At 41.5% G+C, this 27,659-nt stretch overlaps 1 long non-coding RNA gene across 1 annotated transcript; it reads right to left on the reverse strand.

Moving 5' to 3' along the window:
- Positions 1 to 522: 522 nt before the first annotated feature.
- LOC106588310 (uncharacterized) lies at positions 523 to 19,112 on the reverse strand. Its single transcript, XR_001324629.2, has 3 exons — positions 18,808 to 19,112; positions 11,851 to 12,098; positions 523 to 3,283 (listed from the first exon to the last, which is right to left on the reverse strand). It is a non-coding gene; the product is annotated as an uncharacterized lncRNA (long non-coding RNA).
- Between the last annotated feature and the right edge of the window lie 8,547 nt (positions 19,113 to 27,659).

Here is a 27,659-nt window from a genome sequence, read left to right on the forward strand (position 1 = left end):
TTATTGACACAAAATAACTGCCTGTAAAATGGCTCAGCTTTGCTAATTTCTGATGATAACAGCTGTTCCACTGGCCCGTGCTGCCTTACGAGCGGCCATGTCGCGATGTCCCACATATTGCCCAGATGCGGCCCGCGGTTACTCTGAAATTGCGCAACCGTGTAAACATTGATAATTCGTCTATGTGCTTATGTTCCTGTCTGAACACATGGCTCCTTGGTTGACACTAAAAGCGGTCCCTCAAAATGATAGCAACCATAGGCCTGCTGAAGAACAAGTGTACTCTACTGTAAAAAGGCTACAATGCAGATGATGGTGATTTTCATTAACATGTTCAGGGATTTTCTTTTACTGTAAAGTACTATTTCTTTCATACAGTCTATGCTCTAGAACCTGGATCTTGGAATACTGTGACTCCAGGTAACTTCCTTAGTGAAGAAATACTCATTTATGAAATCTCAATGCAAACTTACGCTGAACAATGAAAAACAAACAGAATAGATAGATTGAAATTCCAGATAGACATTTGTGTTTTCTTTTTTCAATGTAAACATTTATTGATTGTTAAACTAATCCTGCATAGTACACAGTACATGGTACAAGAATGACTCAGTCCCATACAGTTAGGATTCAGAGGTCATGTGCAGACATGGCTAACATAGGCTATGCACTTGTGGGACATAGTGCACTCATGCAAGCATCTCTTTAAAATCCAACATTGTCATTAAAACATTGCATTCACCCTCAACATAGTACATACTTCCTCCATACAAATTGCATACATTCCAAATAGTGCACACCATCCATCAATTACACTCTTGCTTTCTACATGATAGATACTTCTACAGATACTTCACTCTGACTGTTTAGTTTAAACTCCTCATGTAGAGCCCACATTCACTCTGACTGTTTAGTTTAAACTGCTCATGTAGAGCCGACATTCACTCTGACTGTTTAGTTTATTAAACTGCTCATGTAGAGCCCACATTCACTGTGACTGTTTAGTTTATTAAACTCCTCATGTAGAGCCCACATTCACTCTGACTGTTTAGTTTAAACTCCTCATGTAGAGCCCACATTCACTCTGACTGTTTAGTTTATTAAACTCCTCATGTAGAGCCCACATTCACTCTGACTGTTTAGTTTATTAAACTCCTCATGTAGAGCCCACATTCACTCTGACTGTTTAGTTTATTAAACTCCTCATGTAGAGCCCACATTCACTCTGATTGCACAATCCTCACAACAAATTGCACAGTAACCCACTACATATAGTGTGGTCTTGATAACAGTATTTCTAGACTATAGCATATTGCATACTTGCTCATATAGTGCATATGTGTTGTTCATGTAGAGTACACATTGTTGTTAACCCGTTCAGCACATCACACTCTCAAACACATTTTTCATACAGCCATTGCATACTTTTTCTAAAACTTGCAGCAACAAAAATATGAAACATTTTCAACATTGTCGAAGTTAATCCTAAAAATGACAGAAATCAAAATATGAAAGGCAGTTGCTCCGAATGACAGTCACATTATTGATTACAAAAAGCTGCAAAAGTTACAAAATATAGAAGCTGCATAGAGTAAAAATGTTGACATGAAATCCCAGAAATAATAGGAGTTGCATGGGAAAAGGTATATGAAACGTTGCAGTGGATCCATTAGAACCAATCTGAAGATGTATAGATGTCCCTGCACAGTTAAGTAAATGAACCAGTCCAATGTTTCTATTTTGATATTGATACATTTGTTTAAAAATGTATCAAAGCAGTTGAGAAAAACAGTGTCAAATCCCAACATATTTTTTAGTCTGGACCAGAGCGCAGAAACCTTTCTATATTGCACTTTCATTTCATTTCTCTCACATCACCCTACAATATTTAACAGATTGTCCTTGGGGAAAAAATCCTATAACCCTCAGGGAATTTGAATGATTCTCATAAGCAAATGATAAAAAATAGTTTGTTGATTCATTTGCATAGATTTCAAGATGCATTTCTATGTTTCTATTTTAATGAATTTCATGTGTTCTATCTATACACACATTATCGGAATACTATGTGGTCTGTCCAATATAAAATACTTGTTTGCCTCCCCTTGGTAATAAAATCAGTGGTGCAGAGGGATTCCACTACTAAAACCATATAACCTCCTTCAGTGTCAAATATCATTTTTGCCATGTACTGTAGCATGAGTGCATAATAAATCCAATGACCGTTAACCAGAAGCAGCTTACAAGACCTTTACTATGGCTTGTGGTGTGTGTGTGTGTTGCTTACAATCCGAGAACAGAACTTGCGCTGAGTGAGGATGACGCAAAGTGCGTGCACATACACAGACAAGCACAAGTAAACAAACGAGCACACATACACGTCAACAGATCAGTGCGCCGACCCGCGGCCCGAATGTACGGCAGATGGGACAGATACAGCTGTTTGTGTGTGGAGTCGTCTCGGAGAGGCCGGTGTACCGTCACAACACAGCAAGCACACTTCTCACACCCCTCACTAAAACCCTCACGCAGCACTCGTCCATAAACAACGGGGCTAGTGGTCTATGCCCTCTGTGTTGAATGGTATACTCCGGCTCCGGGACAAAAAACTCCGCTTCAAGGTCTATGTGTCTACCATTCGGACTCATGGGCTTTCCATACGCCAGTCCAGTATGCTTCAATATGCAAATTAGTCTATGTTCTTCTCGGCGATCATGGTCCACATCCAGCTGCTTAGCGCAGGTATGTCAATTTCTGTCCATGTATCCAGTCAGTTAGTTGTGGGAGGACAGAGACGCACCAGTTCACAGTAGTCCGTTTGAAACTTCTACTTTGATTGGTATATCCGGACGTTCAGAAGACAGTCTGGGGGTTAGGCCCACAGACGCAGCTGTGGTTGTGTATCCATTGGTATCCATGACCCAACAGTACATTACCCCATGTTCAGCTGTGGTTGAGTATCCATTGGTATCCGTGACCCAACAGTACATTACCCCATGTTCAGCTGTGGTTGTGTATCCATTGGTATCCGTGACCCAACAGTACATTACCCCATGTTCAGTCCAGGCATGTGCCCAAAGTTCACCCAAACTAAAGGGAGATCCTACAACGTCAACAAAGTGCTTCAGGTTTAACAAGAGGAGTCAATCCGGTTCCATTTAGGTCAGGTGGGCACCATTACGTTCGGAAATGGACGTCCCCATTGGTGAGGTGGGGTGGACTTCAGAGGGAGGCGGAGCCAGATGACTGGCCTTGACATCATGACTCCAATGTGATGGGTCACCTAGGGGGGATTGAAGGGCAGAGGTTAAAAAGTGCACCCTTTTACGGGTCTAACATGCAAGCTTGCATTAGTAGGGCGAAGCAGAGGGGGATTTTGGGTAGAATGGGATTCAATTTGAGCCAAGAATTTGCTCTCTTTCATGGACCCCCTCTGTGTGTGAGTGGATCTACTACAAGGATTGTAATATGGTGCCAACTCCACCTAGCCATATTACATCACTTACGTAGGCCTACATGAACCCAGTCCTTTCCGTTCTCCTAAGACAACTCGCCTAGAGAAGGGAGGATTGGTATTGGATTGGTATGTGGCCAGGGCTAAGGTTCTACCAACCTTAGAAAATGGGTCATGTGAAGAGACTCAAACACCAGGATGATTGGGAGATGACCAAAAAACAGTATTAGCCATCCCAAGCCCCATGGTAATATTACATAAAGCTATAGGATTTCTGAAGTGGCATATACCTCAAAGGAACTTTTAATACTATGCGTATGTCTTAACATGTAATTGTAGAGTAATGCGTCTGTCATATACTTTATAGTACAGCTGTCATTTATGTTGAGATATACTTAATATTCTGACTTGATTCACTTGTCCTCAGCTGGACACCCCTCCTCACAACACACACACACGCACGCACACATACACAGACACACACCCCCAGACCTAGCTAGACAGGTCTGCAATATGCCTTGCCCCCTCCCACATGTCTAGTAGCTACAGTCCAGACACAAGCTGCCCTCTACCCACCACCCCAATCCCAACAGACACACACCCAGTGACTGCCCCCCCCTCCACCTCCCTCCCCCCCTCATCCATTCCCAACACAGTCTCAGTCTCCATCGCCCCACCACTGTCATTGTCTAAGCCCCCGAGTATTTTCCCACGCTTTATTTGTCTTTGTCCTGTTTGTGGCTGGCGGGGGGCCCTGATGAGGTCGCCATGGCAACCCCTGTTGGCATTCCCCTGATTGGTGTACGTGGCGAGCTAATTATTCAGTGCATACGCTTTAAATAAACAATAAAGTAGGACGAATGGAAATGTGGACCCGAGTATTAGACAGGCTGTGATTAACACTAAGCTGTAACGCCAACAAAACATTTGAGGGGATACTGTTTCAGGGGGACGACCTAATTCTCTTCTTACTTCGCCATCCAAATATTTTCAAAGGATTTAGAATGTAAATAATTGATGTTGTAATATATTAATACAATAAAAATATTATTCTCATTACAAGTCCAACTCTAATTGTATTTCTTTGATCATATCTTGTTTGCTTTCAAACAAGTCAGAATGTTGATATTTAGCATTATGAAGGGATAATATGACGCGCGAGTGTGTGCGTGCGTGTGTTGCTACTCTACTTGAATGGCAACTTAACAGCGAGGGAAAACTCTGCATCTACCTTCAGTTCCTCAACTAGGGATTCATGTGACGAGGAGAGGGTGAAGAACTGGCTACACAAGAGCACCTTGTTAATCTAAGGCTTCTAAGCACTCCTATGGCAAACAAAGGTGGGGGGGGGGGGGGCTCCGGAGGAGGGGGGTTACCATGACAGTGGGCGACATTGTTTACCAATTCTCCCTTTTCATTAATCAGGGCGAGCCGGCTTTAATTGGCGTTTTGCTTAAGCCGGTCTCCAGACCCCTCTCCCTCCACTGGTCTAAATAATGGCGTTACGCCACAAGTGCCGCCACACTGATGGAGGACAATGCTCCGCTTGTCGGCTGCGCTGGGCAAGGCTGAACCCACCCCACCTCCCACCCCCTCTCCATCCCTGTTAATACCCCCGCCCCCCTTAAATAAACCTCACATGGAAAGACAAAGAAAGCCTCTCACTATTGAGACTTCACTGTCTCCTCTCTCTCCTCATCGGTCTCCCCTCCCTTCCTCTTTCCTTTACTCTTTCCCTCTCTCTCTCTCCCCTTTCTCATTTACTCTGCTCTCACGCGGATCTCCCTCTTCCTCATTTCTCTTTCTGTCTGCTCCACTTCTCTCCTCCCAAGTTGGTCCCTTGAGTTTCCATGGACATGGACAGAGTGATCAACACTACTAGAAGTGTTAATTGTTCTACCAGATATTGGAAAACATCTTGTTAGTGTGTGTGCGACTTTATATTCTCGGTTTGTCCATTGGTGCATCCCGCTTCAATCGGTTTCCTCTAAACTCATACTTTAGTTCTTCTCGAGACTAAACCAATTTTGTCACCCGAACACATTAAATACTAGCAAGTAAAAAGGGGTGTTACTGTACTCTTCAACTGTCAGTGGATCAAATGTTCAATAACTCTCTGTGTACAAAATATCCTTTTAGGGACATCTATTAAATTGTGTGTGTATAAAGGAATGTGCTCATGCTTTTTGAGTTAATATTCTGTGTGAGGTTATTGTATGTCACAGTAGACAGTGTGTGTGTGTGTGTGTGTGTCTCTCTAGTGTCTATGCATGTATACACAGTGCTCTGTGCTGATAACATGGTGTGTGTACAGTGAGGGGGAAAAAGTATTTGATCCCCTGCTGATTTTGTACGTTTGCTCACTGACAAAGAAATGATCAGTCAATAATTTTAATGGTAGGTTTATTTGAACAGTGAGAGACAGAATAACAAAAAAAATCCAGAAAAACGCATGTCAAAAATGTTATAAATTGATTTGCATTTTAATGAGGGAAATAAGTATTTGACCCCCTCTCAATCAGAAAGATTTCTGGCTCCCAGGTGTCTTTTATACAGGTAATGAGCTGAGATTAGGAGCACACTCTTAAAGGGAGTGCTCCTAATCTCAGCTTGTTACCTGTATAAAAGACACCTGTCCACAGAAGCAATCAATCAATCAGATTCCAAACTCTCCACCATGGCCAAGACCAAAGAGCTCTCCAAGGATGTCAGGGACAAGATTGTAAACCTACACAAGGCTGGAATGGGCTACAAGACCATCGCCAAGCAGCTTGGTGAGAAGGTGACAACAGTTGGTGTGATTATTCGCAAATGGAAGAAACACAAAAGAACTGTCAATCTCCCTCAGCCTGGGGCTCCATGCAAGATCTCACCTCGTGGAGTTGCAATGATCATGAGAACGGTGAGGAATCAGCCCAGAACTACACGGGAGGATCTTGTCAATGATCTCAAGGCAGCTGGGACCATAGTCACCAAGAAAACAATTGGTAACACACTACGCCGTGAAGGACTGAAATCCTGCAGCGCCCGCAAGGTCCCCCTGCTCAAGAAAGCACATATACATGCCCGTCTGAAGTTTGCCAATGAACATCTGAATGATTCAGAGGACAACTGGGTGAAAGTGTTGTGGTCAGATGAGGCCAAAATGGAGCTCTTTGGCATCAACTCAACTCGCCATGTTTGGAGGAGGAGGAATGCTGCCTATGACTCCAAGAACACCATCCCCACCGTCAAACATGGAGGTGGAAACATTATGCTTTGGGGGTGTTTTCCTGCTAAGGGGACAGGACAACTTCACCGCATCAAAGGGACGATGGACGTGGCCATGTACCGTCAAATCTTGGGTGAGAACCTCCTTCCCTCAGCCAGGGCATTGAAAATGGGTCGTGGATGGGTATTCCAGCATGACAATGACCCAAAACACACGGCCAAGGCAACAAAGGAGTGGCTCAAGAAGAAGCACATTAAGGTCCTGGAGTGGCCTAGCCAGTCTCCAGACCTTAATCCCATAGAAAATCTGTGGAGGGAGCTGAAGGTTCGAGTTGCCAAACGTCAGCCTCGAAACCTTAATGACTTGGAGAAGATCTGCAAAGAGGAGTGGGACAAAATCCCTCCTGAGTTGTGTGCAAACCTGGTGGCCGACTACAAGAAACGTCTGACCTCTGTGATTGCCAACAAGGGTTTTGCCACCAAGTACTAAGTCATTTTTTTGCAGAGGGGTCAAATACTTATTTCCCTCATTAAAATGCAAATCAATTTATAACATTTTTGACATGCGTTTTTCTGGATTTTTCTGTTGTTATTCTGTCTCTCACTGTTCAAATAAACCTACCATTAAAATTATAGACTGATCATTTCTTTGTCAGTGGGCAAATGTACAAAATCAGCAGGGGATCAAATACTTTTTTCCCTCACTGTATAGGTATGTGTGAGTGTGTGTGTAGCAGGTTATCTTTCACATGATCTAACCATCCTCAGCTACATGCTCCATGAATCTAAAACGCTTTCATGCCCCATATGCAAATAGACCCACAGTGTTATCATTAATATGCACTCGTAATTAAAACGGCATCCGTTGATTTGATTTATGTAGCCGAAATAAGTCAGGTAAAATAAATTCCTCTTCGCAAGCGGTTCCGAATTCACAAAATGGCTGAACGATGACATTTGCAGTCTTATCGCAAGGAGGGGCAAAACGAACACTGCATGAGGATGAGGAAGACCACAGCTGCCCCTCAGAATGCCAGCTTAAAAGACATAAAATACAGAGTGGCTTCGTGATTAACTCGGATCACATTCCCTCTCCCCTAACGCCTCTCGGGCGATCTATGCAATTAACACACTGCCAGTAATTAACGCAGTCTCGAGGCAGCCAATGGGGCAGGAAAGTGAGGGGGGGGCCAAAGCGCAATGGGTGGAAGGCGCAGGATTGGGAATAGGGCACTAAAACAACAGTACCTACGTGCTGCCATTTTGTGCCAGTCCTTGTCCTATTCTAAGATGGTGGCAGCAGGGCTGTGACTCGTTGTGCAGGAGAAGGGGGCAAACTAGGGAGGAGGGAGGGAGGGAGCGAAGGATGCTGGGATAGAGAAGTGAGTATCTTTCATTTAGTCAGTGCATTACAGAATGGTTACCAGGACAGAGAAACAAGGGGGGGTGGGACAGATGGAGGAAGGGAGATGATTGTCAGGTCTATAGGCTAATGAGCAGGACATGCCCGCATGTCTTTCTCAGGTTCACACACACGCTCACACATGCACACACACACACACACACACACACACAACATCCATACATTGACACATATTGTGCAGGCTTAAAGAATTACTACAGTAGAAATATGAGGGAGGAGATGTATCTGGCAAAATGTGCACACAAACCAATACAAACATTTGATATACACACTATGGATGAACAACAAGATGACGTGCGTGCACACACACACACACACACACACACACACACACACACACACACACACACACACACAACCAAGATACCCGTTCTCATGGTATGGTCTGCCCCTGAGCATGCAAATGACATTCATTATGCAAATGCATGCAAATCAGAACCAACCATCTGAGAATCCAGGCTAGAACAAAAACGAGGAGAATAAAATGAAATGAATGAGAGTGAGTGAGACAGAAAGGAGAAACGTGGGGCGGCAGTGTGAAAGGCGAAAGTACGGTGGCCTATACTGGAGCAAAAAGACGAGTGCAGATCGTTTGTCGAATCAACAAACAATCGCTAGATCTGATTGCTATTTCCATGTTAGAATCTCAGTCTTTAACCAATTGGAATTACCTTACAGAACCGTGGCAAGTATTTCAAACAGCTCACCAAACATTGAGTCTAATGAATGCAGTAACTCAATCAGCTAACAAATTCAATCTTCCATTGGCACCGATGTATACGAACATGGAACAGGGATGAGAGATGTAATAGTCTATAAGTAGTGCAAAGGCAGAGTGTACTAACAGGTCTCGTTAGTCACTTTCTACACATAATTTACACAATACCCCCATCTATGTGGACAATTCATGCTACAGTAGTTAGCAGTGTCCAGCTATAGCTAGCACTAGAAATAGTAAAATAACTGCAGATCAATCGTGCTTTATCTTCACACCAAATACTTTGAGGCTTGATTACCATGGCAAACAGTTTATCTGAGCAGAGCAGAGAGATGTTGTGGGCTGGGAACTTGAGTAATACATGTTAGCTTGGGGCCTCTGACCCGCTAGGGCCACTTTAGTTTCTTGAAAGCTGGACACACTTATAACATAATGGCATCGAAGGCGACAAAACTACATCTAATTTATAATACATAAATCTCAGATTTGACCGGAATTCAAATGATATATTCGAACCCTTTCAAACGCCAAAGAAACAACTAAATGGAACTAGCCTCACCATCCAAAATAATCAGACCAGCGAAAATAGAACTAACTGAAATCAAATGATCAGAGAATAAAATAAAGAAAAGAATCAGTGAACAAATATTTCAATTAGCAGACACTGTACACATTGTACAGGGGGAACAAAACACAAGGCCAGGGGAGGAAAGCGAAGCTGCCTCATTACCTCTCCTTAGAGCAAAACTGTGAGCTAAGCACTTTTATTTTTCGTCAAAGCATCTAAGATGGACACCTCTTTGTGAACACGAGTGTGGTAAGGAGGGAAGAGGGGAAACGGAGCAGGGTGGAGGATGTTTTATAGAGGGGGGCGTGCCGGATGGGTCAGGCAGGTCACCCGTGACACAAGTCAGTATTCGACGTCCATCCGGCTGAGGACGTCGGGAGATGACATGGTTACCTTCAAGTAGGCTTTGGTTTTCCTAGGGTGTTGTAGATCGGGATGATGGATGCGAGTAAGCATTTGCCTCTGGTTCCAAAGGTTGCATGTACGAATCCAGCGATATAAAGTTAAGGCCCCTCGGCCCTAGCTTGAAAAGTATGGTATGCAAAATAAGCCGCCGTTCTAGAGACCCTGACATTAGTGACGCAGGTGGAGATGAAGATGCTTGGATTGTATGTGTACCGTATGCTTTCTGTGTGAATACCACAGAGTGGGTTGGGTGTTCGTATGTCTGTAGGTAGGCAGAAATAGGTCTATACAACTACTGTGTGTCTGTCCATTCTACTGAATTCCCTTCATGCTTCCTAAGTCTTTAAGGGGTAAGGGTGGCATACAGAGACAGAGAGAGAGAGAGAGAGAGGGAGTAGAAAGAAAGAGGGAGGGAAGGAAGGAAGGAGACCAAAAATCACCGAAATCACAGTGGAGCCCTTCACAAATGTCTGTCAGGAGGCCCAGCTCGGGCCAAATGATTGTGCTGCAGGAACCCACTTGTCTCCTTATGACAAGTGAGCTCACTCTACTGGTGTGTGTGTGTGTGTGTGTGTGTGTGTGTGTGTGTGTGTGTGTGTGTGTGTGTGTGTGTGTGTGTGTGTGTGTGTGTGTGTGTGTGTGTGTGTGTGTGTGTGTGTGTGTGTGTGTGTGTGTGTGGTTGAGAGGAGTCATTGGTGTATGGCAAAAATGCTCTTTTATTTTTTACTTGAATCGCTAACTCACGTGGCCAGTGAAAGGTGAGGGAGGCCTTTATGCTGGGGTGCTGTCTTTTACTCTTTTACTGCGGTGGAGGAAACAGCTTGGTCTCTATCTCTCTCTCTCTCGCTCTCTTCCCCCTCCTTTTATCTGTCAGTGTTGACAATACTAATGGTAATCAAATTACAGTATAACCTTTACTCGTATATACCTTTCACAAAGTTACAGCATGTAGTGCTTAACTATGTTTTAAATTCAAACACACTGTAAATCAAGCCAAACTGTAATGGCTTGCCTCTACCATTTCAAAGCCTCATTCACTTAAAGAAGGCCAGCATCCCGGAGTCGCCTCTTCACTGTTGACGTTGAGACTGGTGTTTTGCGGGTACTTTTTAATGAAGCTGCCAGTTGAGGACTTGTGAGGCGTCTGTTTCTCAAACTAGACACTCTAATGTACTTGTCCTCCTGTTCAGTTGTGCACCGGGGCCTCCCATTCCTCCTTCTATTCTGGTTAGAGCCAGTTTGCGCTGTTCTGTGAAGGGAGTAGTGTTGTGCGAGATCTTAAGTTTCTTGGCAATTTCTCACCGTCATTTCTCAGAACAAGAATAGACTGACGAGTTTCAGAAGAAAGTCTTTGTTTCTGGCCATTTTGAGCCTGTAATCGAACCCACAAATGCTGATGCTCCAGATACTCAACTAGTCTAAAGAAGGCCAGTTGTATTGCTTCTTTAATCAGCACAACAGTTTTCAGCTGTTCTAACATAATTGCAAATGGCTTTTCTAATGATCAATTAGCCTTTTAAAATGATAAACTTGGATTAGCTAACACAACGTGCCATTGGAACACAGGAGTGATGGTTGCTGATAATGGGCCTCTGTACACCTATGTAGACATTCCATAAAAAATCTGTCGTTTCCAGCTACAATAGTCATTTACAACATTAACAATGTCTACACTGTATTTCTGATCAATTTGATGTTATTTTAATGGACAAAAAAATAGCTTTTCTTTCAAAAACAAGGACATTTCTAAGTGACCCCAAACTTTTGAACGGTAGTGTATGTAACGCGGGTCTGTCTGCCGCTAACAGCTTAGCTTCTTCCACTGTCCCCCCCATACTGGGCTCCAACCAGTGATCCTCTGCTTCGCAACACACGTGACCACTCTCCTTGACAACGGGCGAACCGATTTGAGCCGTACAAAAAAGTACCTCTTGGATGGCTCCATTTCAAGCTTACTCTGAAGTGAGCTTACGATACATTCTTAGCCGCTACACATATAACCCCTCAAACCTACTATGCATCCTCACGTGAGCTTAACATTGGTGACAATTGAGTCTGACATTATACTGTACCTTTTAAGTCTTCTGATTGGTTGGCTGGGCACTTCCTCTCGGGCGTCGGCCATTTTGTTTTGTTTGTTGGCACAAGAAACAGGCCTTGCGGGAGCGCAATGGGATTCTTGTTACTTTCGGTTATCTAGCTTTATGAAGAATGTACACCACTCATACAGCTAGATAACCAAAGATAACAGCCAACCCCTCGGGCCCACCCAGACCCACGCGGCGAAGGATAGTAGCAGCTAGGCTGGATACACACACACCTGTAGACGAAGGATAAGAAAACGACACACTCTTATTATGGCAAAGTACTGAACGTGAAGAGAGTGTGGACAAACGTACAGTTGGCTTTGTAATGAAGGAGAAAAGCTTTCAATATCAAAGAAAAACAAATAATCACAGAATTCTATCATCTTAAACTATTTGACCAAATACACAGTGCCACACAACCTCATAAACAGTAGCCTACAGATTTCCAGTCATCATCAATATATGCAGGACAAGCTTTTGCCTACAATTATTTGTCTATTAATTGACTAATCATGTTGTTAATAATGAGACTAATCATGTTACCAAGTGTGTGAATTGTATTTCAATCATCTATTGTCAAAGGGGACAACAAGCTTACTCTTGTTATGTGGCTGAAGTAGGCCTGTATTATACCAAAATCATTACCGTTATTTTTAAATTAAGAGATCAATTGAACATTATAAGACTTCCATTTACTGGTCCTGAGTAAACATCACTCGTCTTCCAACCTGACGCCCAACCCGCTGTCAGAGTACGGGCTGTGCTTGTTCAATGACTCGCTTCGAAAATTACTACTGCCATCACATAGCAAATCATTCGTAAATATCATGGCACTGGCATATGCCTATCAGTATGGCCTGTTATTAATCACTGCGTTGGAAATTCTACAGCCAATTCGTTACACTGTTATTCACAACTGTTGTAATAATATGACGCAGGTTGGTTTTTGCTTGTGCCACTTTGTTGTTCAAAGCGACGGAGATCAATAGAGAACACGGGGACACGCATCAGATTCAACCAGGAACATCACTGTTGCTTCATGTTCCGCTTCTGTCAAATACATGATGAGCATTTCATGAGCATAAGGGTGAGGGAGTGTGTGTGTGAGAGAGAGAGGGATGACGCCGGAGAGAGGGATGATGCCAGAGCGAACTCGTTTCCATTCGTTTGTCTGCAGCAAGGTGTGACTTCTCATCAAGATGAGAGCAGCCAACAGAGGAGCACACAGTATAACAACACACATAATCACACACACACACACACACACACACACACACACACACACACACACACACACACACACCCCACCCCCCACACACACACACACTAATCACACACACACACACACACACACACACACACACACACACACTAATCACACACACACACACATAATCACACACACACACACACACACATAATCACACACACACACATAATCACACACACACACACACACACACACACACACACACACACACACACACATAATCACACACACATAATCACACACACACACACACACACACACACACACACACACACACACACACACACACACACACACACAATAACACACACACACACACACACACACACACATAATCACACACACACACATAATCACACACACACACACACACCACACACACACACACTGTAATTTGAAGCCTTTCATGTAATGGTGTATTGATTAGGGATTCATTTCCAATGTATTCTCAGAAGACATTTACCCCAAACAATAAAAACTGTAAAAATCTCTTGATGAATATACTATATATATAAGGACAAGCTAACACAATGACATGTCTTAGGGTTATCCCATACTGTATTCACGTTAGTCACTTTTGAATTTTGAACATCACTTCTCTGTTTCATGTTTGGAATTGGTTTCAGTATCATTCCACATTTCTTTTGCAGAGGCCACATGTTTTTGCAGGGCTCTGTTTCTAATGTCTTATGTAGGCCTAATATAATTTGTTAAGTACACTTACCCGCTCGTGATATATACTGAGGTTTGTAAAACAAAGTCTACCTAAAAGCGAAGAATAGGTTGATGTAAAAGCATTCCATAGACATCATTTAGATTATTACTTATTACAAACCAGGTTGTTTGAGCCCTGAATGCTGATTGGCTGAAAACCCATATACCACCGGTATGAGAACAAAAAAAATGGTACTGTTCTAATTACGTTGGTAACCAATTTATAATAGCAATAAGGCACCTCGGGGGTTTGTAGTGTATGGCCAATATACCACGGCTAAAGGCTGGCACTCCACGTTGCGTCATGCGTAAGCAGCCCTTAGGACATATATCACACCCCCTTGTGCCTTTTATTGCTTAAGTATATAGAGAGGCCTATTGGAAGCTCTACTCAGCTAAATAGGGATGTTGAGACAGCCATTTTGAGACCATAAACATACACACATTTTCTTCACAATAAGTTCGGCAAAGTGAAGGTCCTTATAAAAACAAATGTGTTACTGTTTTTCATTATTATTATTATTATTATTATTTTGCATATTATATACAATAACCGTAAATATACATATTTATATTTAGTATATTTATTTAATCAAATAATACGTGTCTGAATAATTACATCATTTGTGTTTCGTTGTGTTATAATGCATCTGAGACGCAGGGATTCTTGTCTGCAAATGTATCACTGTTGGATTCAATTAAAACTTTATTACAGTGAATGATTTTTCACTGTAACATCATTCACTGTTTTCCAAAGAAATAAGTCATGCAAAGTCGGTGCATTGCCCGCAACGGTGCCTAATTTAAATTACCTACACTTCCATATAGGTATCTACATGAATATCCCATCGAATATTTGACCCCACTTAGTTGCATAATTCCAATATCAAGATGATTTGATGAATGAATTCAACCGTTGATATGAAACAAAACCCTGAGAAATTATTTTCTAATAAAATAATATATGTATGTTGCATATGCCGACACTATTAAATTGATTGCAGAAAAGCTTAATTTCTAAGCACCTTGTTCAGAGAATAAATTGGTTGTATAACGTATTTTCTTCACAGAAATGAACACTGCATCGTCATTGGCAGAACACTTTCCGAGTTTGTTAGGGGTCTGTTCTGTAATAACGCAATGCATATTTATTCCATATTCTTTGAGTATTTGTGTTAATCGGATCAAATTCGTATGCATTTCATAATATATCTTGATAGATGATTATTATACTCTAAACAAACACATTAGGAAAATGAAGAATATTTATTTGAAGGCTGATGGAACAAATTCGGTAGCCTATGACAATTCAAACAATACAAACATCTACGATTCTTCAAATAGGCTATAGGCCTATTCCTCAACTCGTTTTTTTTTAAATGTCAGAACACCTTTTGTCTTAGAAATGAACATTTGGATATTGGTCAAGATGTCTAGAAAGGTTTTCGAATGTCCAGTTCGTTATCCATATAATTGAAAGGGTGGATTGGTGTGGCTGCTCACGAGGTCGATTTTCTTTATTTTGTGTTATCGACTATAAGAACAAATATCAACGAAGAAGCCAAAACCATCAGGGACAAGATATTGTGGGCACCTTTACGTCTTACTTTAAATTCTTTTGCCATTTGAAATATGATATTGATATAGGCCTACATATTAAACGTATAGGCCTACAATAAACTTTATAAAAATGATGGCCATACCTTGATATACAAGTTGTGTGAAACATATTTGTGTGAGTGTGTGTGTGCGCGCGCATGTGGTGTGAGAGGAAGAGATAGAGAAAGAGCGAGACATTTTCATAGTGCAAAATTAGACTTGATTTGTATCTGAAGAACACACACACTGAACACGTTGTATGCAGAACTAGGTCTCTTATACATGTCTAACGATGCGCAAAGCCCCACTCGAAGTGTCCCCAAAGAGAAACAGATGTGATTTCGTTAGTTACACACCCTATTGCTCATGAGTCATGTGATTGCTGCTACACAGGTAGGCCTATCAAACGAATTTTCAATTCCGTCTGGTGCATTTTGAAAATCCTCTGTCTTTGTAGCTTACTCTAGTGATCCTAAGAGGCCAAGGTGTACAAATTAAGGATGCATTCAAGTTCATTTTAGACTGACATGGGACAAATTGACTGGTTGTTCAAATCGCTTGTTTATGGCATGTATAGTGTAGGCCTATAGGCCTATCAACGGTTAAAAAATATATATATATAATTATAAATATATATATATAGCCCAAATGTATTATGTTTACCTGTGCAACGTCGTATGCTACTTCATCTTATATTGTGGGAGGAAGTGCTGAAATTGAAGGAATAAGACGTTAGTAGTCGAAAATGGAAAATAATACCCAAGCAATTTCATAATTCAGATGCAGCTATAAAATAACGCCATAAAATATATTTTATAGGGCTGCTGATAACTATCGTTGTCCATTGGAAATGGAAAGCCATGGGAATAAATACAACCGCAGTAAAATACACATGCTTCTGTGTGTGCCAAGCGTTAGTGATCCCAAATCAGTGTGTGTGTGTGTGTGTGTGTGTGTGTGTGTGTGTGTGTGTGTGTGTGTGTGTGTGTGTGTGTGTGTGTGTGTGTGTGTGTGTGTGTGTGTGTGTGAAAATACCTGACACACGTGTCATGTTCAATTCAAACAGTCTTAAGCATGGTCAATGACAAGGCCGCAAATAAGACCGCAAATAACCAATACAAACCAAGTAATCACACTTAAAGTAGCTTTACAGGCAGGCGCTTTTAACCACCAAAACACTTGTATTGTTCCACCCCCATTGGTGTAGGCCACTATAAAACAATAGTTATTCTTACCCTGCATCAGTCATATCGTCGATGCATTGTGTAACCTCATTAATAACTACCCTTATATCTTGATTGTAACAGCATAATACAGGGCATGGCAACAATGCTACCATTTAAGTTAGCAACATCTAAGTTAGCAACATCAAATCGTCTTCAGCTTAGCATAAACACCATGTTATGCAGAACAGAATAGCCTAACACAGTAATAATAACAACAACAAGCTTAATAATAATGACTAATGGGCCTAACTAGTAACTATTAATAATAATAATAACAACAATAATAATAATAATAATAATGGCCATTTCATAGTTAATGATAGGCCTAATGTTATTAAGTTGGGGATTTAATCGTTTAATATAGAACCAAACTATATAGGCCTGCCTAGTTTAAGCCATAAAACTACGTCACGTCCCAATCCACAATCGAAAAGGTTTTTAATCAACCTCTTTCAAAATCTGATTTACAGGAGTTTAGTCCCAAAATACCCCAATCCTTGTAATCACACATTTCACAAGGAGGTGGGGTGACGCGAGAAAATAATCGCCCGAGCACAACTTCACAGCTCACTAGCAGACATTTCAATTGACAAATGTGCGATTTATTTCCAATTACATGCCTGTTATGAAAGGGACGTATAGATTGGACTAATAGCCATGAGAAAACGACTCAAGTCGGATGCTGACCTTCTGTTTGGGAGGTAAACCACTCATATAACAAGGTTGTCTGTTTGAGAAAACAGAAAGTGCACATTAGATGTTTGAAATCCCACTTTTCCCTCCTCACAAATGTTAAACATGATTTACGTAACAGGCCCCATAAAGCGCTTTGCTCTATAATCCCCATGCTGCTCGAGCCCATGTGTTGTGTCCGCGCGCAGCTGGTTTCACGTAATCATGTAATCATCTTTGCTTTTTTACATGCTTTTTACTCTTGGCCCTTTAAGAATAGACCACTAATATTTTAATAGTGCATTTCAAACATAGAAAACTATTATTTTTGGATTGCCCGGATAGCCTTGTTCAATACGCCACAGCCACATGCGAAGACATAGGCCTGCCTATACATTAAACAATAATTCAGAAATACAGTTACATTATAGCCTATATAGTGTTTTGAAGAAGATGGGTTAGATTTAACTGACACCTAGGCAAACGAGGCAAGTTTGAATGTAGGCCTATCTGTTAGACTACCTCCAAGGTTGGCAAAATGAATATAGGCTTATACAGTGATGGCTTATTCCATCATATGGAGTGTGTGTTCATTGTAGCCTAAGGAAGGCCTATAAATATATGTTTTCGTTTTGCTATTGGTTGTAGGGTAAGATCACCATATGGCGCAAACACTGCATTGACCACACATTAAGAAGAGATGTGTAAGAGCAACTCACCGTATCGCGGTATTTTGTGAGTTGTGCATGGTCTTAAATAGGTTTTCCCACAAAGCCTCAAATAAGTCTGCAAATATCAAAGACGAAAAGCACGCACGTATGAATAAGTATCTCTCATTATCTCATTTAACGAAGTGAGCCTATGTGGGCTATACATTCGCAGACCACACCAGCAACACGATAATACACGAGGAGAGAGGGAGCCATATGTCCAAGTGAATGCGATTTTAATCGGATAGAAAGCCAGCGTGACCTTCCAACTCCGTACCCAAGGAAACTTACCCCGAATGGCATCGTCCTATATAGCCTAATGAATCGTGCGCACTCGCTCACATAGGCTACTCTCATCAAATCTGCATCTCCATGATAACAATAGGCTATAGAAGGCTTACATGTGTTGGGATACTTATTGTGCTGGTGACGTTCTACCTTCCCATACTAGCCTTCCATAAGAGAAGGGCCAATCTGATTCGTGAAAATTAGAAATGTACAAGTGTTCGATATTAACCATTTAAGTAATATCGATTTAATCCACAAATCGTTGTTTCCCTTTCAACTGTATAACGTTAGTTCCCTTTTGACTGCGACTATCCCTCTTGCCAAGCACGGAACCTGTAATGCATTACGCATACCCAGAATGCAGAACCAACAGTCACCATATGCATAAAGACATTTCGCTGGCAACATCAGTCACACATAGGCCTGTAAATTGTTAATTGATTCCATAACGTTCGACTCTTACCCTCAGAAGACAAGGGTGGATCTAGTGGGGTTGTCAAGCGCCTCTCACAACTGCCGACTTGTCTGTATGAGCAGAGCGATGTAAACGAAATGAGCACCTTCAGAATAACAGCAGTAGGTTCTCGAGCTTCGTGCGGACGGTTGATAGTGACGTCGCCTGGGACCATCCATCTGTTTTAAATCAACCGGGTCCTCCGGTTTCTTCACAGCTATCGTAGTAGCAATATTTCCCCACATAGACAACCCCGTCCTTCCCCCCCTGTAAAATACAGAGTTGGGGCTGTCCGTTCTCCTCGTCTTCCAACCTGAAGATAGACTGGTTATGGTCTGGATCTCGTGTGCCCGAAATCATATACCATTGCCAAGGCCCACCCCTTTGTGACAATGCGGTAACATCATTGTCCCCACCATCTGAAACTAACCAGACAAGTCGGTGGAGTGACAATGTGGACCTGCCGTAACATTCCAACCCCCCCTCCCCTCCCGCATCCCATATACACGCACGCATCTCTCTCTCTCTCTCTCTCTCTCAATCTCACTCTCACTCACTCACTCACGCGCACACACACACACACACACACACACACACACACAAACGTTTGTCTCTGGCCTATACACATCAATCATCACAAACAAACTTATAGGACTACATACTGGGGTGTATATTGGAGTAACCAAAATAGCTTAGCATTACAATCAACTGGGGTATATTCATGTGGACGTCGTGAATTGTAACCTGTAAGATATTGGCCTGGATAAATGAATACAATTCATGATGGAGAAAAACTATCTAGTTGTATTCAACTATTTAAAACAATTCATGCATCGCAAACTAGAGCGCGTCCGTTAGGTCATAAGGGTTGGACAGTGCACTTAAATTGTCAGCCAGGTTCAGACTTCCAAGAAAGCGAGTTTTAGGGAGGCAGTCTGGGCTGGCTGCGTTATTATCATGATAATCACACATGGGGTTGGGGCTAAGAAACCCCTTTGAATATTTGTTGAATAGGGGCGAATCCACCAAACAGTCATTGTAGTTACTGGTTCACCCCTTATTGTTGATTTGAATAAATGAAAAAAGATGGCCTTGTCTTCTACATTTTTTAAAATATATTTTCCTGGAAACCACCTTATAAATACAGCCTAAACCGCTCTCGGCCACGGGGCTCCTTTTGGAAGTGCGGCTAATGGGCTATGGATAATACACAATGGCCCCGGTTTTCTCCCAGAAATGTATGGGAACCCGGATCCACAGCAGTTGACAAGAGAATTTCAGAATCGTGATGTGATGACTCAAGTTCATTATCAACCCGAACTGCCCCACTCCCTCCTCCCCAACTTCCAGTCACACACACAGGCGCGCGACACAAGTTGCCAAGATACAGTACCATGCGTGACAAGCAGATACTTGGCAGGTCGTACGTCACAATCTCAGAACCTTGCAGACTGCTGCATACCACATACATTACCACACTACTGTTTTATCACCGGCGCTACCAGACGAGACCAATACATTTTGCGGTACACGGTGAGAAATATATGCAAAAGTAGATAACAAAAGGCTACTACGCACGCGCAATGCAATTTAGAGAGAACACTGTTTCACAAAGACTGACTGAGAAAACTAACGTGGAGGGAATCATAAGAATCACGAGCAAATTAAAGGGCGAGTGTAGACCGCTTATGTTGCGTGTCGTTGTTTCATTTCTGCATCTTCAATGTTTTTTATAGATTGAATTACATTTCTAAGATTCATTTTCAAAACATTTAGAGCCAGCGACATAGCCTATGTTCGCAGTGTATCAACATAATGTTTTGATAAATCTAATTGAATAAAGGGTAAAATAAACACGCATAAGGAAAATGACCAAGCAGGATGCTTTATGGGGTTTTTTAGGGTCCCAGTTCTAAAAAGAATTCAACTCGCTGGCAGCCTCCCCCCGTCTCTATTCTGAGATGGTTACATCCCTGTCGCGCCAATATTCAAATTTAGAGGCTATGATTTGAATGAGGAGAGTGATGAAGGAGAATGATGAATGATGTGAAGTAAAACGGTGCAATGTGGACATTTCAGGACGGTTTTATACAATTAGGCTTTAGCCTTCTGCTGCCCCAGTATCTGTGCGTTAGAGATGTCGGCGATAAGTATGTGTGTCTTCTCTAACGCCCAGGAAGATCCGATTCAAACTCCCATTAGAGAGCTCTGCAAGCCTTATAATGTAAAAAATACGTTCGTCGCTCACCAAATATGGAGTTTCGCTGAGCAACTATCCCCATTTACTCCCATTACAGCAGGTATGTAGGCTACTTCCAAAAATGGTCTAAATAAAATGTATAAACCAAGGAAAATGACTATTTACACCTTGCAATGTAAATCACTCAATCCCTCCATGCACAGGTCGGAAGTCTACAACAGCACACTGGATGTGCCGAACATTTTTTCGGTTGGTTGTAACATTTTATTTAGACCTTTTTTTGGAAGTACATACCGCCATAACGGGAGTAAATGAAAATAGTTGCTCAGCGAACTCCATATTTGGTGAGAAATGAATGTATTTTGACATTTTATAACGCTTGCAGAGCTGTCTAATGGGAGATGGAATCAGAGCCTCCTGGGCGTTAGAGCAGAGATGTCAGAGAAGCAACACGTCATACTCATCGTCATCTCTAACTCACAGATACTCGGTCAGTCTTCTGCATGGATAGGAGTCAATATCCACAATTGCAGTATATTTCAGTGGAGGCTGCTGAGGGCAGGACCACTCATAATCATTTCCTGCAATGGAGGTAATGGAATGCTATGAAACACATGTGTTTGATACCATTGCATTCACTCCATTCCAGCCATAAAACTCTGTTCCAGTCATTAATATGATCCGTCCTCCCCTCAGCAGCCTCCACTGGTATATATACAGTTGAAGTCGGAAGTTTACATACACCTTAGCCAAATACATTTAAACACAGTTTTTCACAATTCCTTACATTTAATCCTAGTAAAAATTCCCTGTCTTAGGTCAGTTAGGATCACCACTTTATTTTAAGAATGTGAAATGTCAGAATAATAGTAAAGAGTGATTTATTTCAGCTTTTATTTCTTTCATCACATTCCCACTGGGTCAGAAGTTTACATACACTCAATTAGTATTTGGTAGCATTGCCTTTAAATTGTTTAACTTGGGTCAAACGTTATGGGTAGGCTTCCACAAGCTTCCCACAATAAGTTGGGTGAATTTTGGCCCATTCCTCCTGACAGAGCTGGTGTAACTGAGTCAGGTTTGTAGTCCTCCTTGCTCGCACATGATTTTTCAGTTCTGCCCACACATTTTCTATAGGATTGAGGTCAGGGCTATGTGATGGCCACTCCAATACCTTGACTTTGTTGTCCTTAAGCCATTTTGCCACAACTTTGGAAGTATGCTTGTGGTCATTGTCCATTTGGAAGACCCATTTGCGACCAAGCATTAACTTCCTGACTGATGTCTTGAGATGTTGCTTCAATATATCTCCATAGTTTTCCTACCTCATGATGCCATCTATTTTGTGAAGTGCACCAGTCCCTCCGGCAGCAAAGCAACCCCACAACATGATGCTGTTCCCTGTGCTTCACGGTTGGGATGGTGTTCTTCGGCTAACAAACATCCCCCTTTTCCTCCAAACATAACGATGGTCATTATGGCCAAACAGTTCTATTTTTGTTTCATCAGACCAGAGGACATTTCTCCAAAAAGTATGATCTTTGTCCCCATGTGCAGTTGCAAACTGTAGTCTGGCTTTTTTTATGGTGGTTTTGGAGAAGTGGCTTCTTCCTTGCTGAGTGGCATTTCAGGTTATGTCGATATAGGACTCGTTTTACTGTGGATATAGATCCTTTTGTACCTGTTTCCTCCAGCATCTTCACAAGGTCCTTTGCTGTTGTTCTGGGATTGATTAGCATATTTCGCACCAAAGTATTTTCATCTCTAGGAGACAGAACGCGTCTCCTTCCTGAGAGGTATGACGGCTGCGTGGTCCCATGGTGTTTATACTTGTGTACTATTGTTTGTACAGATGAACGTGGTACATTCAGGCATTTGGAAATTGCTCCCAAGGATGAACCAGACTTGTGGAGGTCTACAATTTTTTTTTCAGGTCTTGGCTGATTTCTTTTGATTTTCCCATGATGTCAAGCAAAGAGGCACTGGGTTTGAAGGTAGGCCTTGAAATACATCCACAGGTACACCTCCAATTGACTCAAATTATGTTAATTAGCCTATCAGAAGCTTCTAAAGCCATTACATCATTTTCTGGAATTGTCCAAGCTGTTTAAAGGCACAGTCAACTTAGTGTATGTAAACTTCTGACCCAGTGGAATTGTGATAAAGTTAATTATAAGTGAAATAATCTGTCTGTAAACAATTGTTGGAAAAATTACTTGTGTCATGCACAAAGTAGATGTCCTAACCGACTTGCCAAAACTATAGTTTGTTAACAAGGAGGGGAGGGCCCTGGTTGAGTGGTGCCAGAAAAAGAACCTCTCCCTCAACATCAACAAAATGAAGGAGCTGATCGTGGACTTTAGAACAAAGCAGAGAGCGCACGCCCCAATCCACATTGACGGGACCGCAGTGGAGAAGGTGGAAAGCTTCAAGTTCCTCGGTTTACACATCACTTACGATCTGAAATGGTCCACCCACACAGACAGTGTGGTGAAGAAGGTGCAACAGCGTCTCTTCAACCTCAGGAGGCTGAAGAAATTTGTCTTGGCCACTAAGACCCTCACAAACTTTTACAGATGCACAATTGAGAGCATCCTGTCGGGCTGTATCACCGCCTGGTACGGCAACTGCACCGCCTGCAGGGCTCTCCAGAGGGTGGTGCGGTCTGCCCAACGCATCACCAGGGGTCACACAGCCTGCCCTCCAGGACACCTACAGCACCTGATGTCACAGGAAGGGCCAAAAACCATTAAGGACATCAATTACCCGAGCCACGGCCTGTTCACCCTGATATCATCCAGAAGGCGAGGTCAGTACAGGTGCATCAAAGCTGGGACCGAGAGGCCTTAGAGGCCCAATGTACATAGACATGGAATCATTAGTCACTTTAATAATGGAACACTAGTCACTCTAATAATGTTTACATACTGCATTACTCATTTCATATGTATATACTGTAATATATTCTACTGTATTTTAGTCAATGCCACTCCGACATTGCTCGTCCTAATATCTGTATTTATTAATTCCATTATTTTACTTTTAGATTTGTGTGTGTTGTTGTGAATTGTTAGATACTACTGCACTGTTGGAGCTAGAAACACAAGCATTTCGCTACACCCGCAATAACATCTGCTAAATAAGTGTATGTGACCAATAAAATTTGATTGGATTTGAAAAACACTTTAAAATGACAAATAGTTACACATCATACATGTTCTGGTTGATATTGAATTGTTTATCAATGATACAACATAATGCAAGTCATATATATACTGCAACACTTTAAGTTTATGCATTGTTTAAAGTAAGCAAATTGGCTTGCCCCTGTAGTGACCCAGTAGAGTTGTAGTGTTTGGGGGATTTAGAGATAACCATCTATTATTCTGAATGCTAGAAAGTAAACAAAAGTATTGAATATATTGTATAGATCAGTAAAAACAAAGAAGGCTATTAAAATACTTTTTATGAATATAATAAGTATCCCTAATTTTACGTCATTGGTGTTACTGCCTTGAAAATCACTCACTACTAAGATATGCAAGGACCTTGTGCATTCCCTCCAGTGGCAAACTGTTATCCGGGAAGGGTCTATATAAAAATTATCAGCTAATGTCATAAAATTATTCCATTGATAATTTGGTGTGTCTGAATCCAAAGTGTCACTTGATGTTACACAAATTAAACGAAAGGAAAATACATTGTGAGCAAAATTATTAATCATATCACTTTAGTAAATACTTTCGAATGGGTTAATGACCTTAGATTTGAGCATCTGTGGCCTCCATTTTAGAAAGTTCTAATATACCTAAAATGTTTCATCAGTGTTATCATCAGTGGTGTTACCACTCCTACTGGTGGCACAATGTTATCATTATGGGAAAAGAAAAAGGCCAAACCCAGGTCAAACCATTTTGAATCATATTCGATAGTGTAACGACTGCCGTGAGAGAGAGTGGACCAAAACGCAGTGCAGTTAATGTTCATCATATTTAATTAAGAAAGAACACTATACAAACAACACAAGAAAAAACCGACAGCCAAACAGTCCTGTCAGGTGAAACACAATGACAGAAACAATTACCCACAAAACCCCAACGGAAAAACATGCACTTATGTGTGACTCCCAATCAACAACAACGAACTTCAGCTGTGCCTGATTGGGAGCCACACACGGCCCAAAACAAAGAAATACAAAAACATAGAAACAGAACATAGAACGCCCACCCAATGTAACACCCTGGCCTAACCAAAATAAAGAACAAACAAAAAACTTTCTATGGCCAGGGCGGTACAGATAGTTAAGTCTCTAGACAAATACAATATTTTGAAGGAGTAGGCTGTCATTTCCCTCAAGTCCATGACATATCATCCTACTAGCAATACTAAAGGAGAGGGTCTTTGGCAAGTGCACAACGAAAGATGACTAGGAACAGGCACAATCATAGTCGATGACGTGGTCAGATAAGAATAGTAGCAACCAAATAAGCTTCAGTTAGAAGTAGCCTTTGCTATGAGCACAGGGACCCAAAGTCCCATAAAACATGCTTCCCAGAGAAGTGAGGTGTGACAGCCTGTGAATTACAGGGGTGTGGGGGTAACACATCAGTGACGGTTTTAATTTGTTGAAACATTTAAATGAAATGTTGAGAGGTCATTATAAGGGTTTATTAGCCTCATAGACCAGACATAACATAGTAAATGTAAATCTGGGACACTCAAATTAGTATGATGTTACATTTGGTATGGTTACATAAGACAGATGGTTATTTAGGGTGGTTGGGGGTAGATGGTGGGCGTATAACACGAATGGCTAGCAACCAAATGGATGCAAGTTCGAATCTCATCACAGACAATTTTAGCTAATGAGAAACTTTTCAAATACTTATTACTTTTTAGGTACTTTGCAACTACTTAGCTTGTTAGCTAACCCTAACCCTAACCTTAACCCTAGTAGCTAACCCTTCCCCTAACCCTAACCTTAACCCTTTTAGCTAACCCTAACCCTAACCTTAACCCTAGTAGCTAACCCTTCCCCTAACCCTAACCTTAACCCTAGTAGCTAACCCTTCCCCTAACCCTAACCTTAACCCTTTAACTTAACCCCTAAACATAACCCTAACTCTAACCTCTAGCCTAGCTAACGTTAGCCAGCTAGCTAGAATTCGTAACATATCAAATGTTTTGCTAATTCGGAACATTTTGTAAATTTTTACATATGGCAAATTCATTACATATATTACGAAATGGGTGATGGACATCCACAAATGAATACATACCATATGAAATGTAACATAGCATACTAAATGGAGTGTCTCGAATTTACGTACATAATAATACAAAATGCTCTGAGACCAGGTTGGATTTATACATGTTTATTACACTTTTAAAAAAAAAAATATTATGCAACTATTGGTATTGAGTAAAAGGTCCCCCCTACACACACATTGTTTTTATGGCATAGTGAGTTGTTGCACTCCTGTCATGTCATTCATCATGAAAATAAATGACGCAGTGGTCTGCATACAGCCATTATTTATGGTTAAAATAATATCAAAAGATTCATCTCAATTTGACCGACTGGCCTACCTTCACCTCTCTCTCTCTCTTCACCTTTCTCTCTCTCTCTCTCTCTCTCTCTCTCTCTCTCTCTCTCTCTCTCTCGCTCTCACTCTCTCTCTCTGTTCTGTCCATTATCTCACTGACAAGTCTCCATCCAGATAATAAGGACACGAAAGAAATGCCAGTTCCGTGTTATGGCAAGATCCCCATAGTACTGGAAAAGAATATCAGTACTGTAAAGCGAAATGTCAGGGTATAGGGCAGGCTATAGAGGTCAAAGATGCCGGTCTGAAGGCATCTAACCTCGGTGATTGAGTTGCCAGCATGAGGCCTTCTTTATTAGGACCGTTTGAACAGGGGAGCAACGGTGTGGATGGAAGCTCGAGCTAATGAACTCAGACTGGAGCGCACAGACAAAGCGCTCCTGACTGAGTTTAAAGGTTCCCAACATTTGCCACTTTCAACTAACGTTCGGACAAATGTGAGAATCTATTGCTTTGTTCACCTGTTCAAATGGCGTCTCGCACTAGGAAATTAGAATTGGCGTCGCTCTCGTAAACTCTGATTGAAAGGTGTAAACAGGTGCCCGTTGACTAGATTGTGATATTAATACGCTAAATACAATGGTTATATTTTTCTTATGGTAACTATAGATTTCGAATGCCTAGCATATACACCTCGCACTCATATAATAATTGATTGAAATTACCTAATTATTATTATGAAATTGCCCAATAAATTACTTTTTATTTTGCTTTTTTTAATGGCAATTTCAATACATGACCGTGAAATCATTTGCGGGAGACTATTTAGGCTCATGACAATAATAGCCTAATAACAATAGCCTCATAATAAACCCAGATAAAACATTCATCATGTTTGGTTAATTGAACAGAATCAGCATGTTCTCATGTTTATGCGCACATATATTTCGAAGTAGGTTACACAGTGCCACTTAGCCTAACAAAGAAGTTGCAATGGAACTAACATTGCATTGTGTTAAAAAAAAAAGGTTTAAAATCTCTAATTGTAACAGAGAGTCTGTAACATAGAATATCGCCTATAGGCTACACAATGAACCACTAAGCAAACGCTGGTT

This window comes from Salmo salar, chromosome ssa27, assembly GCF_905237065.1.
Source record: "Salmo salar chromosome ssa27, Ssal_v3.1, whole genome shotgun sequence".
NCBI lineage: Eukaryota > Metazoa > Chordata > Actinopteri > Salmoniformes > Salmonidae > Salmo > Salmo salar.